Raw genomic sequence first — 14308 nt, 5'->3', positions numbered from 1 at the left:
TTAAAGAAGAGAAAGAAAAGAATGTGTATTGTTGGGGCGCTCTAGGACAGTGTTGGCTAACCTGTGACACTCCAGGTGTTGTGAAACTACAAGTCCCAGCATACCCTTCCAGCAATAAGCTGCTATATATTGGCACAACATGTTGGGACTTGTAGTTTCACAACAGCTGGAGTGTCACAGGTTAGCAAACACTGCTCTAGGACATTCTATATAATATACGTATCACACATCTGGTATGTTTATATGTGTGTGGGTGCACCTCCCAAGTATAGTGAGATAGTCTTGGTGGATATAATTATTTTGACAATTCCAGAGGATGCTGATTACTTGGTGTGGATGGGACCAATTGTTACTTCTAAAATTGAATAGATAAAACAGCAAGTTTTATAAAAGGATCTCTAACCCCCATTTTTTTATTTACTAACATTCTCAGCCTCTGATCCATATCCCCCTGCTTGAATTTGTCATAAATAAGCTTAACTTCCTCACAATAAATAAAGAAGTTTAAAAAAACACACAAAAAAGCCCCAAACCTGATCCTAGATTTACCCTTTCAGCATCAAGCATATAAAAAAACAAAGGCACAAAGAAATTTTCTGGAAGTGCACACACCTTATAACATGGTAAAGACCACTAAACAAACAATATTATTTGATTCAATATAAAAAGCCAACCTTTAAATTTATAATGTAGCTAAGTGTGTGCCTTTACTGTCAGCCATTTTAGGCTCTGGTGGCTCCCTGAAGAGCTCTATATAAGACTTACAGACATATAGGGCTATATACACCAAAGCTTCTTAAAAGTGGAAGTGTTAGCAACCAGATTCTACCTATCTCTCTCTAGAATTAACTAGGTACATGACAACTAGAATTTGACTGGTTGTTATGAGCAACACCTCCACTTTTCCTTTGGGAAAATTTGATAAATCTGTGCCAATATCTGTTGCGTATAATATATAACATATATTGGTTTCCACAACTATTTTGGTCTCCGATACTATTAATAAGTGGAATACTGTTGTCCAGCAGCATGAGGGAGGTTTGTCCATTTTCTACATGTGCCAAGGTCAAGCAATCAGTTCGGGAATCGGGTGACCTTCCCACAGAAAAGAGACTTTGAAACTGAACCAAAATGTTCATATGTTCTTACCAAAATCCTCCACAAAAACCAGCCAACTTTATGCTCAGATTTTCAGGGTGTATGTAAATGTGGGGGGTTGAGGGTAGGGATGTGCACCGGCCACTTTTGGTGTCTCGTGTTTTGTGTTTTGGGTTCGGATTTGCTTGAGGTATTGGGTTCGGATTTGTTTCGCAAAACACCTGACGAAAGGTTTTGGTTCGGATTTAAGGTTTTGGATTCGGATTTATTTTGAAAAAAGCATAAAAAGTGTTAAAATCAAGTTTTTGGGGTTTATTTTCACTCCTACGCTATTATTTACCTCAATAACATTCAATAACAGTCATTTCCACTAATTTCCAGTCTATTCTGAACACCTCACAATATTGTTTTTAGTCCAAAACGTTTCACCGAGGTAGCTTTCTGGACTGCATAGTGGAGTGGTCCCGGTACCCAATTTGGTACCGGGGCCACAATACCTCCTCCGACTTTCAAGTGTAGTGTTTCTAAGTTATAAACCCTACAGTAGTTCGAGCACGTCAATACCTCTTGTTTCAGACGACCATGGTACTGAGCATTCATCATTGAGATCCCATCAAGTATGTGAAAGACAGACAGGGTCGAAGTGTTATTTGTTGACTTTGTTAACCAAAAAACTGTCCCTGTTGCAAATATTCGTGCAATGAAGAGTGACTTTTTCATTTAAAGGATCAAGCTTTCAAGTTTAGTGTTTCTAAGTTATAAACAGTACAGTAGTTCGAGGACGTCAATACCTCTTTTTTTTATTATGACTGGGCATTTAACTTTTGGTTTAATTTGTTTAATTGGTTTTAATTTTGTTTTACTTTGTGCTCATGGCAAACGACTGTTGAACAGTCACATAATGCCAAAAAATGAGTTGCAAGATGGAATTGTCCTTGGGCACTCCCACCCACCCTTATGTTGTTGAAATAGGACATGCACACTTTAACAAACATATAATTTCAGCGACAGGGCCTACCAAACAACTGTGGCTGAAATGATTGGTTTGTTTGGGCCCCCACACCAAAAAAGCTATTCATCTCTCCCTGTACAAACTCAACTGGCTCTACTGAGGCAAGAGGTCGTCCTCATCCTCAGATTCCTCGCCCCCTTCAGCAGGGCCTGATCAACCACTAGGCTGACCAGGCTGCAGCCTGGGGCGCTGGGTCCCGGGGGGCACAGCGCTGCGGGTATTTATTTATTTTTTTAATTCTTTTTTTTTTTTTTCTTCATTCATTTTTTTTTTCGGGGTGGGGGGGGGTTGACGCGGGGGGTAGAGGAAGCAGGACGTCTTCACTTCCTATCTGCTGATCTGAGGAGAGGAGCGACGCTGGCACAACTACCAGGTAAGTGAAGGGGGGAACTGCCCTGCATATCTATAGGAAGGGGGGGGGGAACTGCCCTGCATATCTATAGGGAGGGGGGGAACTGCCCTGCATATCTATAGGGAGGGGGGGAACTGCCCTGCATATCTATAGGGAGAGGGAGAACTGCCCTGCATATCTACAGGGGGGGGACTGCCCTGCATATCTATAGGGAGGGGGGGAACTGCCCTGCATATCTATAGGGAGGGGGGAACTGCCCTGCATATCTATAGGGAGGGGGGAACTGTCCTGCATATCTATAGGGAGGGGGAACTGCCCTGCATATCTATAGGAAGGGGGGGGAACTGCCCTGCATATCTATAGGGAGGGGGGGAACTACCCTGCATATCTATAGGGAGGGGGGGAACTACACTGCATATCTATAGGGAGGGGAGGGACTACACTGCATATCTATAGGGAGGGGGGGGAACTACCCTGCATATCTATAGGGAGGGGGGGGGGACTACCCTGCATATTTATAGGCAGGGAGAGGGGGGACTGTCATGCATATGTATAGGGAGGGAGAGGGGGACTGTCATACAAATCTATAGGGTGGGAGGGGGGGCTGCCATGAAAATCTATAGGGAGGGAGACAGGTTGATATGTATGAAAGAGGGCAGAGAAGGGGGCTGATATATGTGACTGGGGGAGTTTTGATGTGACGGGGGGATAGCTACAGAGTGGAGGTAAGGAAAATAGCTGCAAGGGGGGTGGATGCAGGGTGGAAGGTAAAGAAAATGGCTGCATCAGGGGTTAAGGAAAATGGCTGTGGGGGGGGGGGGGTTGTGGTTAAGGAAAATGGCTGCAGGGGGTATTTAAAAAATAGAGCAGCTTTGGGGGGCAGAATCTCATGATTGTGTGGTGGTCACATGGGTGGTCTCAGCAATCACTAGAATACTAAATATTAGTGAGATGGGGCTGGTAGAGGTTTGTATTTGATTGACAACAAATATTCAGATATTGCTTATATATGCCTGTCCAATGGGGTACTTTTAGCTGGCCATAATGGAGTGTTTTGTTTTAACTAAAGGGCCTAATCATTCAGGGTTTGCATTATAATACATTTTTACATTTTCAAAACAGGACGCCAACTTTCCAGAAGCCAGCGAGAGGATAACAAAGTTGCAAGAGAGAAGAGCAAGAACAGGTAAGAGACAATGGCACAATCTGTCTAAATTTGAATGCTGGAGAATACACCTGAACATTCATATTCAGGAGTGTTCCTATACACCTATATATTCGGAGGAGGGGGGGGGGGGGGGCGCTGCGGCCATATTAGCCTAGGGCGGCCAGAACCCTTAATCAGGCCCTGCCCTTCCGTGTGTACTTCCTCATCCTCACACATTATCAATTCGTCCCCGCTGGACTCCACAACCACAGGTCCCTCTGTAGTATCTGGAGGCCAGTGCTGTACTTGATTGAGTAATTGATTATTCATTTTTATGAACATCATTTTTTCAACGTTCTGAGGAAGCAACCTCCTTCGCCGCTCACTGACCAGGTTACCCGCTGCACTAAAAACTCTTTCCGAGTACACACTGGAGGGGGGACAACTCAGGTAAAATAGAGCCAGTTTGTACAGGGGCTTCCAAACTGCCTTTTTTTCCTGCCAGTAACAATATGGACTGTCTGACATGTGTATTTGGATGGTGTCAGCAAAATAATCCTCCACCATTTTTTCAATTGTGACAGCATCCAATGCAGCGACAGTAGACATGTCTGCAATGGTTGGCAGGTCCTTCAGTCCGGACCAGATGTTCTCAGCATCCCCGCCAGCGGGTCTTTTATGAAAACTGAGCTTTTTTCTCGCAGCCACAGGTGTGGAAGAAAATGAAGGTGGAGCTGTTGGCATGTCACGGTCCTGTTCAGAGGACAATCTCCTGACCAGCAGGTCTTTGCACCGCTGTAGACTTTCCGCCGGAAACAGAGACACAACATACGCTTTAAACCGAGGATCGAGAACGGTGGCCAGAATGTATTCCTCTGACTTTAAAAGAGTGACCACCCTCGGATCCTGGCAAAGCGTACGAAGGGCTTCATCCACAAGAGCTACATGCTTGGTGGAATCGCAATGGTGTACCAGCTCCTCCCTCACTTTCTCCAGCTGCTTCTGCAAAAGCCTGATCAGGGGAATCACCTGACTCAAGCTGGCAGTGTCAGAACTGACTTCTCGTGTGGAAAGTTCAAATGGCTGCAGAACCTTGCACAACACGGAAATCACTCTCCAGTGCGCTTGACTCAGGCGCATCCCCACTCCTTTGCCTATGTTGTAGGTGGCTGTGTAGGCCTGAATGGCCTTTTGCTGCTGCTCCATCCTCTGCAGCATATAGAGAGTGGAGTTCAAGCGCGTTACAACCTCTTGTTTGAGGTGATGGCAGGGCAGTTTCAGACTTTTTTGATGGTGCTCCAGTCTGCGGTAGGCACTGGCAGAATGCCGAAAGTGTCCAGCAATTTTGCGCGCCACCGCAAGCATCTCCTGCACACCCCTGTCACTCTTGAGGTAATGCTGCACCACCAAATTAACAGTGTGTGCAAAACATGGGACGTGATGGAAATTGCTCATATTTAATGCCCGCACAATGTTACTGGCATTGTCTGACACCACAAATCCCCATGAGAGTCTAAGTGGGGTAAGCCACTGGGAGATAATTTCCCTCAGTTTCTCTAATATGTTGTCAGCGTTGTGCCTCTTATTAAAGCCTGTAATACACAATGTTGCCTGCCTTTGCACGAGCAGCCGTTGTGTAGATGCTGCTACTGATGCAGCTGCTGCTGTTGCTGCGGAAGGCGATGCATCTACCCAGTGGGCTGTCACAGTCATATAGTCCTTCGTTAGCCCTGAACCACTTGTCCACATGTCCGTGGTTAAGTGGACAGTGGGTACAACAGCATTTTTAAGAGCACTGAGGACACTTGATCGTACTTCTCTGTACATCTTTGGTATCGCCTGCCTAGTGAAGTGGAATCTCAACGGGATTTGGTACCGGGGACACAATACCTCCATCAACCCTCTAAATCCCACTCCACTGATGGCGGACACCGGGCGCACGTCTAACACCAATATAGCAGTTACAGCCGCAGTTATACGCTTTGCAATAGGGTGACTACTATCGTATTTTGTGGTCATGGCAAACGACTGTTGGACGGTCAATTGTTTTGTGAAAGATGTAGCGGTCTTACGACTTCCCCTCTTGGAAGATGACCGACTAACAGCAGCAACAGCAGCAGTGGCAGTAGTAGGCGTACCGCTGCAGGATTCCTCGGATGAATCCCGTATTGAAGAGGACTCAGTCTGGCTGGTGACTTGGGCTGCAGGACTGAATCTGATGGAGATCGTGGAGGAAGTTGACGAGGAGGGTGTTGCTGGTGTGTATCCAACAGGACCAAGGGATTTAGGTGTCCCTGTACTGATGACGGTCCTAGCCCCAGTTGCTGTACTAACCACTGAACTATGAAGGTTATTCAGGTGACGTATAAGGGAGGATGTCCCTAGGTGGGCAAGATCCTTACCCCTGCTTATTTGAGCTTTACATAAGCTACATATGGCCATACATTGGTTGGCCGGATTTGGATAAAAATAACTCCAGACCGAAGAGGTGCATTTTTTGGTCTTCTGACCAGGCATGACAATGGGCTTTTTAATCCCATGGACATCAGCTGTTTCCCCCCCTGGTGCCTCATTTACAATAACCACATCAGCATCCTCATCATCAAGTTCCTCCACAGCGCCAGCTACATCAATAGCCTCCTCCCGAGCCACCTCTTCCCGTACAGTGATGAAAAGGTCAGGCCTGACAACCACCAACACCCTTGGACTCGCCTTGGGGATTTGTGATAATTTCTCTTTAGAAGGCAGAGTTGTTTGCTGTGTTGTTGCTGACAGCATAACTCTCTTCAATTTTTTGTAGGGGGAGGAGGAGGAGGGCTAAGATCCTTGGGTGAAGCTGAACCACTAGTCATGAACACGGGCCAGGGCCTAAGCCGTTCCTTGCCCCTCCGTGTCGTAAATGGCATATTGGCAACTTTACGTTTCTCCTCAGATGTTTTAAATATCCTTTTTTTGCTAATTTTACTGAACTTTGGCTTTTTTGATTTTACATGCCCTCTACTAGGAGATTGGGCATCAGCCTTGGCAGACGACGTTGATGGCATTTCATCGTCTATGTCATGACTAGTGGCAGCAGCTTCAGCATTAGGAGGAAGTGGGTATTGATCTTTCCCTACTTTATCCTCCAAATTTTTGTTCTCCATTATATGTAGCACAAGATACTGCAGAATGTGTGAACTTTGTAATATTGCAGTACCAATGGACTTATACTGCAGAATGAGTTTACTTTGTAATATTGCAGTACCACTGGACTTATACTGCAGAATGTGTGAACTTGGTAATATTGCAGTACCAATGGACTTATACTGCAGGATTGTTTTTGGATAATTTTTTTACATTTATTTTTTTTATAATTATTTTTTGGTAATTTTTTTTTTATTATTTTTTAAAAATTTTTAATAACTTGGGAATAATGGGGAAATAACAATGCCCTTAGAAGGACAGAGCACAGGACACAGCAACACTGGACTGAACAGGACACAGCACAGGACCCAGCAGCACCACTGAACTCAGAAGGACAGAGCACAGGACACAGCACCATTGGACTGAACACGACACAGTACAGGACCCAGCAGCACCACTGAACTCAGAAGGACACAGCACAGGACACAGCACCACTGGACTGAACAGAACACAGCACAGCACAGCACAGAACTGAAGAGCACAGCACAGCACAGGACACAGCACCACTGGACTGAACAGAACACAGCACAGCACAGCACAGAACTGAACAGCACAGCACAGCACGAGATATAGCAGGACAGAGGACCACCTAACACACCCTCCCTCTACCCTGATCAATGCCCGAGTGAAGATGGTGGCGACTAGCGGGGAATTTATAGAATACGAGTATCGCGAGATCCGACAGCGGGATTATGACTCAGAGCCTCGGTTTCAGTTTTGCAATTGGCGGGAATACCCGGATCTGTCTCGGATCCGGCTCGGATCCGCAACGTTCGGATGGGCTCGGATTTCAGAAATCCGAGTGCGCTCATCTCTAGTTGAGGGGGCCGCTAATTATTTTGATGGAAAATATTCTATACACGATCTTGTTCTATGAGAGTCGTTCTGCTTTAGTACTAAATTAAATGTCTCACATGCCAGGGAAAGCACACGTTTTACTGTCTTTTTATTTCTTGCAATTTACATACAGTATATTTCCAACCTTTGGATCCAGTTTCCAGGACACTTTGGAGTTTGCCGGTGTATCTATTTTGCAACACATGTAACGCAATCCTAAATGGCCACCATTTGCTACAAATAAAGGTGGTTCCAAGCAAAATGCCACATAGAGAATACAGACAGATTCTGATGGGTATTATAATGTAATACCTGTGGGGAGCTACAGATGCACCCGGATGTTCTACCTTGTCCATGATTGGTCCACCAACCGTCCACATGGACCCCGCACCACCTCAGTATAGGGAAGAAATCATATAGATTACTGGAAGGCAGGGGTACAGCTGGAAGGACAGGGAGTGTATGAGGTGACGGCCAGGAGTAGAGACTTTTCACTCTACTCCGATACTAGTACCTTCAATTTGCTCTAGGTCTGGGTGCTATGGAAATATTATACTCAACGTTGTAAGAATGAGGGCCCTACTAAGAGAGACAAAATCAGAAAATGGTACTCACTGGGAAAACGGTTGCCTCCTCTTGAGACCTTTGAGACCTATCTGCATGGCGCTACTTGGAATCTGGAAACAGAGGTGACACAACACACAACCACCCACAGAGCTAGTTACCTGCTCAAATGTGCCACTCATACAACCGTTAACTCTAACAATAACAGCAAAACAAAGCCGTGCTCTGACTCTACCTACAAACTATGTGATCGGATGTTGCGCAATTCCTCTACTATTACAACTGGGTGTAGTGCACTACTCTAACTCACCCCACAATTCCAAAGCGTCAATCACAAAATACAAATGTTACTGGATACCCCCTTTAATGGGGGGCCTGACTTCTGGATCCTATAAGGCAAGATTACTTAAATAAATACACAGTTTACAGCACTATACAATAGCATATAGTACAGTGTATTACCCGTCAGGGACCATCATCATCATTTATTTATATAGTGCCAACATATTCTGTAGCACTTTACAATTGGGGACAAACACAGTAAACTAATAAACAAACTGGGTAAAACAGACAAATAGGTGTGAAGGCCCTGCTCGCAAGCTTACAAACTATGGGACAATGGGAGCTTGATACATGAGGTTAAGTCTACATTTTTCATTTTGGTTCAACCAGACTGTAAAGGTAAAAGTGATTCATAAGCTATATGATCCTGTCACACAACAATGTTGGTCAGGGGGTAGTTGTTTTGTGTGAAATTGTGTAACGGGTAGTAATAGGATATCCTAGTGAGTTTAGAGGGTGGTTGAGGAATATTATAAGCTTGTCTGAAGAGGTGGGTTTTCAGAGAACGTTTGAAAGTTTATAGACCATAGGAGAGTCTTATTGTGGAGTGAATTCCATAGAGTGGGTTCAGCCCGAAAAAAGTCCTGTAACCGGGAATGGGAGGATGTAATGAGGGTGGATGAGAGATGCAGATCTTGTGCAGAACGGAGTTGCCGAGTTGGGAGATATTTTGAGACAAGAGAGGAGAAGTATGTTGGTGCAGCTTTATTGATGGTTTTGTAGCTTAGTAAAATTATTTTATATTGGATTTGGTAGAAAACAGGCAAACAGTATAGAGACATACAGAGTGATTCTGCATAGGAATAATGATTTGCATGGGAAATCAATCTTTCCGCTGTGTGCAAAATAGATTATAGGGGTTTGAGTCTGTTTTGGGAAGACCAGTAAGGAGGGAATTGCAATAGTCAATGCGGGATATGATAAGTGCATGAGTTAAGGTTTTTGCAGTGTCTTGTGTAAGATATGTGCTTATTCTGCAAATGTTTTTTAGATGTACATAACATGATTTAGATAGATTAGATGTGAGAAACAAAGGATAGTTCTGAGTCAAAGATCACACCTAGGCAACGAGCTCGAGAGGTGGGATTTAAGGTCATGTTATCAAAAGAGATAGAAATGTCAGGTATGCTCTTGTGGGTGGGTGGGAATATTATTAACTCTGTTTTAGAAAGATTGAGTTTAATTTGGCGACAGTTACACGGGACAACACAGATGTTGAGAGATCAGGAGAGGATAGATAAATTTGCGTATCATCCCCATAGAGATGATACTGAAATCCAAAGGAGCTTATTAGATTTCCAAGAGAAGCGGTGTAGATAGAGAACAGCAGAGGACCTAGCACTGAGCCTTGCGGTACTACAACTGATAAAGGAAGCGGAGCAGAGGTGGCCCCAGAGAAATTAACAGTGAACGAGCGATTAGAAAGGTAGGATGAGAACTAGGATAGAACAGTGTCTTGAAATCTTAGGGATTGCAGTGTTTGTATGAGAAGAGAGTGGTCAATGGTGTCAAATGCAGCCAGGAGAATTAGGAGAGAGTAATGGCGTTTAGTTTTAACAGTGATCAGATCATTGACAACCTTATTCAATGTAGTCTCTGTGGAGTGTTGAGAACGAAAGCCAGACTGAAGAGGATCCAACAGGTTGTTTGCAGAAACGTGTGAGGCGAGTGTAGGCAAGTCTCTCTAGAAGCTTGTAGGGGCACGGGAGCTGAGAGATGGGACGGTAATTTGAGAGAGAGTTTGGGTCGGAATCTTGTTTTCCCAGAATAGGAGTAATCACTGCGTGCTTGTATAGTGATGGAAAGATGCCAGAAGAGAGCAAGAGATTCATCATCACCATCACCATTTATGTATATAGCGCCACTGATTCCGCAGCGCTGTACAGAGAACTCACTCACATCAGTCCCTGCCCCATTGGAGCTTACAGTCTAAATTCCCTAACACACACACACACACACACACACACACACACACACACACACACACACACAGAAAGGCTAGAGGCAAATTTGATAGCAGCCAAATAACCTACCAGTATATTTTTGGAGAGATTACAGATTTTAGTTAGAGGTGAAATGAGCACCAATTTGTGAGGGAATAGGATCAAGAGGACAGGAGGTAGAGTAGGAAGATAAGAAGATAGTAGAAATTTCCTCTTCATTTGTGGGGGTCAAATGAAGAGAGGGTGTCAGAGGGTGGCGGAAAGGAATTGAGCTGATTGCTTGTCGAGGAAGAGGATACCATTTCTACTCCGTGATCTTGTGTGATCACCAAATGGCCACGAAACTGCTATACCATACAATACAGGGTGCACCACAAAATGGCTGCTTAAACCTACAATGGTAACAGACCCGATGCAGTCTCAATTGGCTGGGGACCTCTTAACTGTTACTTGGTTTAGTGCCAATACCAACTCCCAGGCCTTACACCTAGATTACCCGTCACCAACTACTCCTGTAAATTTGCAGTATAGGCCTAATGTCTGGCTTTAACTGGCCATGCAGACTATCCTGATAAGTGTTTGGTGCCACAGGCCTAAAGCCTGAAATTAAAGTGGCCACATATCTTAGCCTGAAACTAAATATGCTCAGAGGCCTAAAGCCTGGATTTATGGTGCCCAAAGGCTAAGCCTGATACTACATATGCACCCCAGAGGATACAAAATTTACTAATCAGAAAGAAAACTAATTGCACAGGGCACCATGCCCACTAATGCTGGCAGGGCCTAGTGCCCGAATACTGCCACAGGCCTTTTGCCTGACCTATACAGTAGGAATTATACTTACCTGCTCTTTGATGGAAACCGCCTTTTTTCCTGGGTCTCTTCAATATCCTTCAAACGGCAGTGCCTCTTCTCCTATTCACCGTATGGGGATCTTCTTTTTTCTTGGCAGAGGCACTTTTAGCCTTTACAAGGACTCAATGCTTCAGCCATCTTCTTTCTACTTACCGGACGTCCCACGACATCCGTCTTCTTACACCGCCACCGAACTTCTGAAATTGCGCCGGGCACGTTGGCCAGCTGCATGCGCTGCTCGATGATGCGGCGAACCCTGCTAGGTTCGCTGCATTACTCAGAATCAAAATGGCCACCGGTGAGCTGTGATTGGTTCACCGCTTCGCCCACTGCTGGGACCTGGAGAAAATGGATCTACTAAGTCCAATCTTCTTTTCTTCTCTTCTTTCCTCGCCCTCTTCATGGGCTCCGTGACCCAGCACCCTCTCACAATAACATAGGCACAAATTGCACAAGAGCAGTAATTCATAGTAACCCAGAACAGACAATAGACAACAAATAATTAACCATATGCTGCATTCACTCTGCATTCGCCATTTCACAGAGGGACACAGAAGGGGTAGCACAGTTCTTGGCAGTCTCTAGTGCAGTTGGGCAGCTTCTTTGACAGCAACGCGGCTGCTGTACAGTAAAGTGCCGCTATGTATGGGCACTGTTTAGCCCCCGTTCTTCGCGGAGGGGAGGGCTTTCTGGAGAACCAGAAACCCCCCCTGCGTGCGCCCATGGTTACATTGCTGATTTTTGACAGAATTTCTCAAATTTGTGATTCATTTAAAAAAAAAAAAAAAAAAAAAGTAGAGCTAAATTTGATCAGTTTAACAGGTTCAACCATATTAACATTGGTTCACCCATTTTCAAGCCAGTTCTATGTGTTTGAGATTAAATTGCTAAATTTTATATTGATAAGGCTAATGCTAAGTTTGAACACAGTAGTGTTCGCAGTTTGAATTGAACAAACAAATGCTAAAAACACTTTTTTTGTGAAAAAAGAAGAATGGTGCTCAAATAGTAAAGTATTATGAAGTGGTGTTTGCACCATGCAACAAGTGAAGACGTACTAGTTAAATCATATGTTTGTAAACTTATGTTGAAGATAAATTTGACTTCATTTGGCTGTAATTATACTCTTTATATTAAGAATTCACAGGTCAAAATTAATAAAAAGAAGGTAGACTGTGTGTTATTACTAAAATTATTATCTTTATTATGTATTATTAATACTATATATTAATAATACATAATAAATATTATGTTCAAATAAAATTAAAAATGATCTGAATCACTGAATAGGAAAGCCAACCTTCTTGATTACTTTACCAGTCCATCTGTAATGCTTAGCAAGCTTGTAGAGCAAATAACCAAAGGGTTATAATGTTTTGGCAAGTCTCTTAGGCTCAGATAGTCTCACGTGGACAAGAAATGTTCCAATGTTCCTACGCACACAGATTTCATCATAGAACAGGAAAAGGAACATGCAAGGGCTTATTTATATGTTAGATGGCCCAAAAATGACTATAATTACAATAGAGAACATAATTTCCAATACATAAAAAACAATACAAGTATAAACAAGAAAAAAAATCAACAATTACATACAATTCAGAAGCACTTTCTTATATATAATGTAATCAAAACTCCATGTGAGCAAAAAAACAAATAAATAAGTGCTGGGTATGAGATGTGCTAGGGCATATGCCCATCACCTGTAATTGTGCCTTTTGTGCATGCTGCAATAGCTATACACAAGTACTGGCACTAAATACTCAAGAACTGCAGTGAAGAAAACATTAATATATCTAGATTTTTAAGACGACACAAATAGATGCACATAATGTTTATAACTGTAACCCCCTGTCACTGTGTGTAGTGTTGAGGTGCACAGTTGAGGTAGTGCACCTCCTTCTCAGCCCTGGCTAACTCCTGGTGTGGATGTAGATGATCAGGGGGTCCCGGCACATGCAGGTTATTATTACAGAATCTCTGGGAAGATGTTGGGACACAGGTGATGTAACTTGGGGTGCAGTGCAGTCAGATGTCTCAGTAATTTGGGTAAAAAACATTTCTATATTGCAAAATAAACTCTTTATTTACATTCCTTCTTCACTCCAGCACATTCTTAAACTGTTGCAGTGATAAAGTAAATATATACAGTTCCTGTCTCCTCCTGCACAGTGCTTAAGAGCTACATGGACAAAATATCAATGGGGCAGTCACATCCAAAATGATGGCTCTCTAGCTCATCCTCGTCTCTCTCTTACAACAGTGTTCACTCACCCGTCCTCTGCAGGGGTGATATCTCTCACCCTGGGGGCCCCAGGAACTTCTCCCTTCTGTCCCTGGCAGACATATTCAACCCTGGTTCTGTTCCCCTAAGCTCATAACAGCCTGATGTTGCTAAGCAACATTCCCAGGGTGTCTCCTCTGGGTCCTAGTGCTAGCCTACACACTCAGGCACTGGAAGGTGTGAACAACAACACCAGAAGGGGTGTTACATTATATACCCTTTAGCCAAATCTGGATAGGTTCCAAAGTTTAACTTAGAGCAAGACAGAACATCTATAAAGAGTGTGCTCTTGTGTGACAATTTAAGAGCATGATAGTATTCTTGTCATACCTTGCTTCTGGGAGATATGAAAAGAAAAGAGATGCAAAACTTGATGATACTAGTCATTTCATTAAGTGGTCGGAACAAGGCATATGATGACTCTTTTGGTTATCAAATCCTTGATAACAATTAGATGTGCTCAGGCTCGGTACCCGACAGCCGAACACACCCAAACTTAGCAGATCCGAGGACCGAGCCGAACCGACTCTGTACTTTCGCGCCCTCAGCATTGAAAACGAGGCAAAATATCATTGTTACGTCATCGGATCTCAGATCTCGCGAGTTTTGGATGCTATAAGTGCCGCCCTCCATGGCGATCCAGGGCAATTTCAGAGAGGGACACTGAAGGAGTAGCACATTTTTTGGCAGT

Source organism: Mixophyes fleayi, chromosome 3 (genome assembly GCF_038048845.1).
Source record: "Mixophyes fleayi isolate aMixFle1 chromosome 3, aMixFle1.hap1, whole genome shotgun sequence".
Lineage (NCBI taxonomy): Eukaryota > Metazoa > Chordata > Amphibia > Anura > Limnodynastidae > Mixophyes > Mixophyes fleayi.
The sequence above is the reverse complement of the archived record's forward strand: the minus strand, read 5'-3'. Positions refer to the sequence as shown.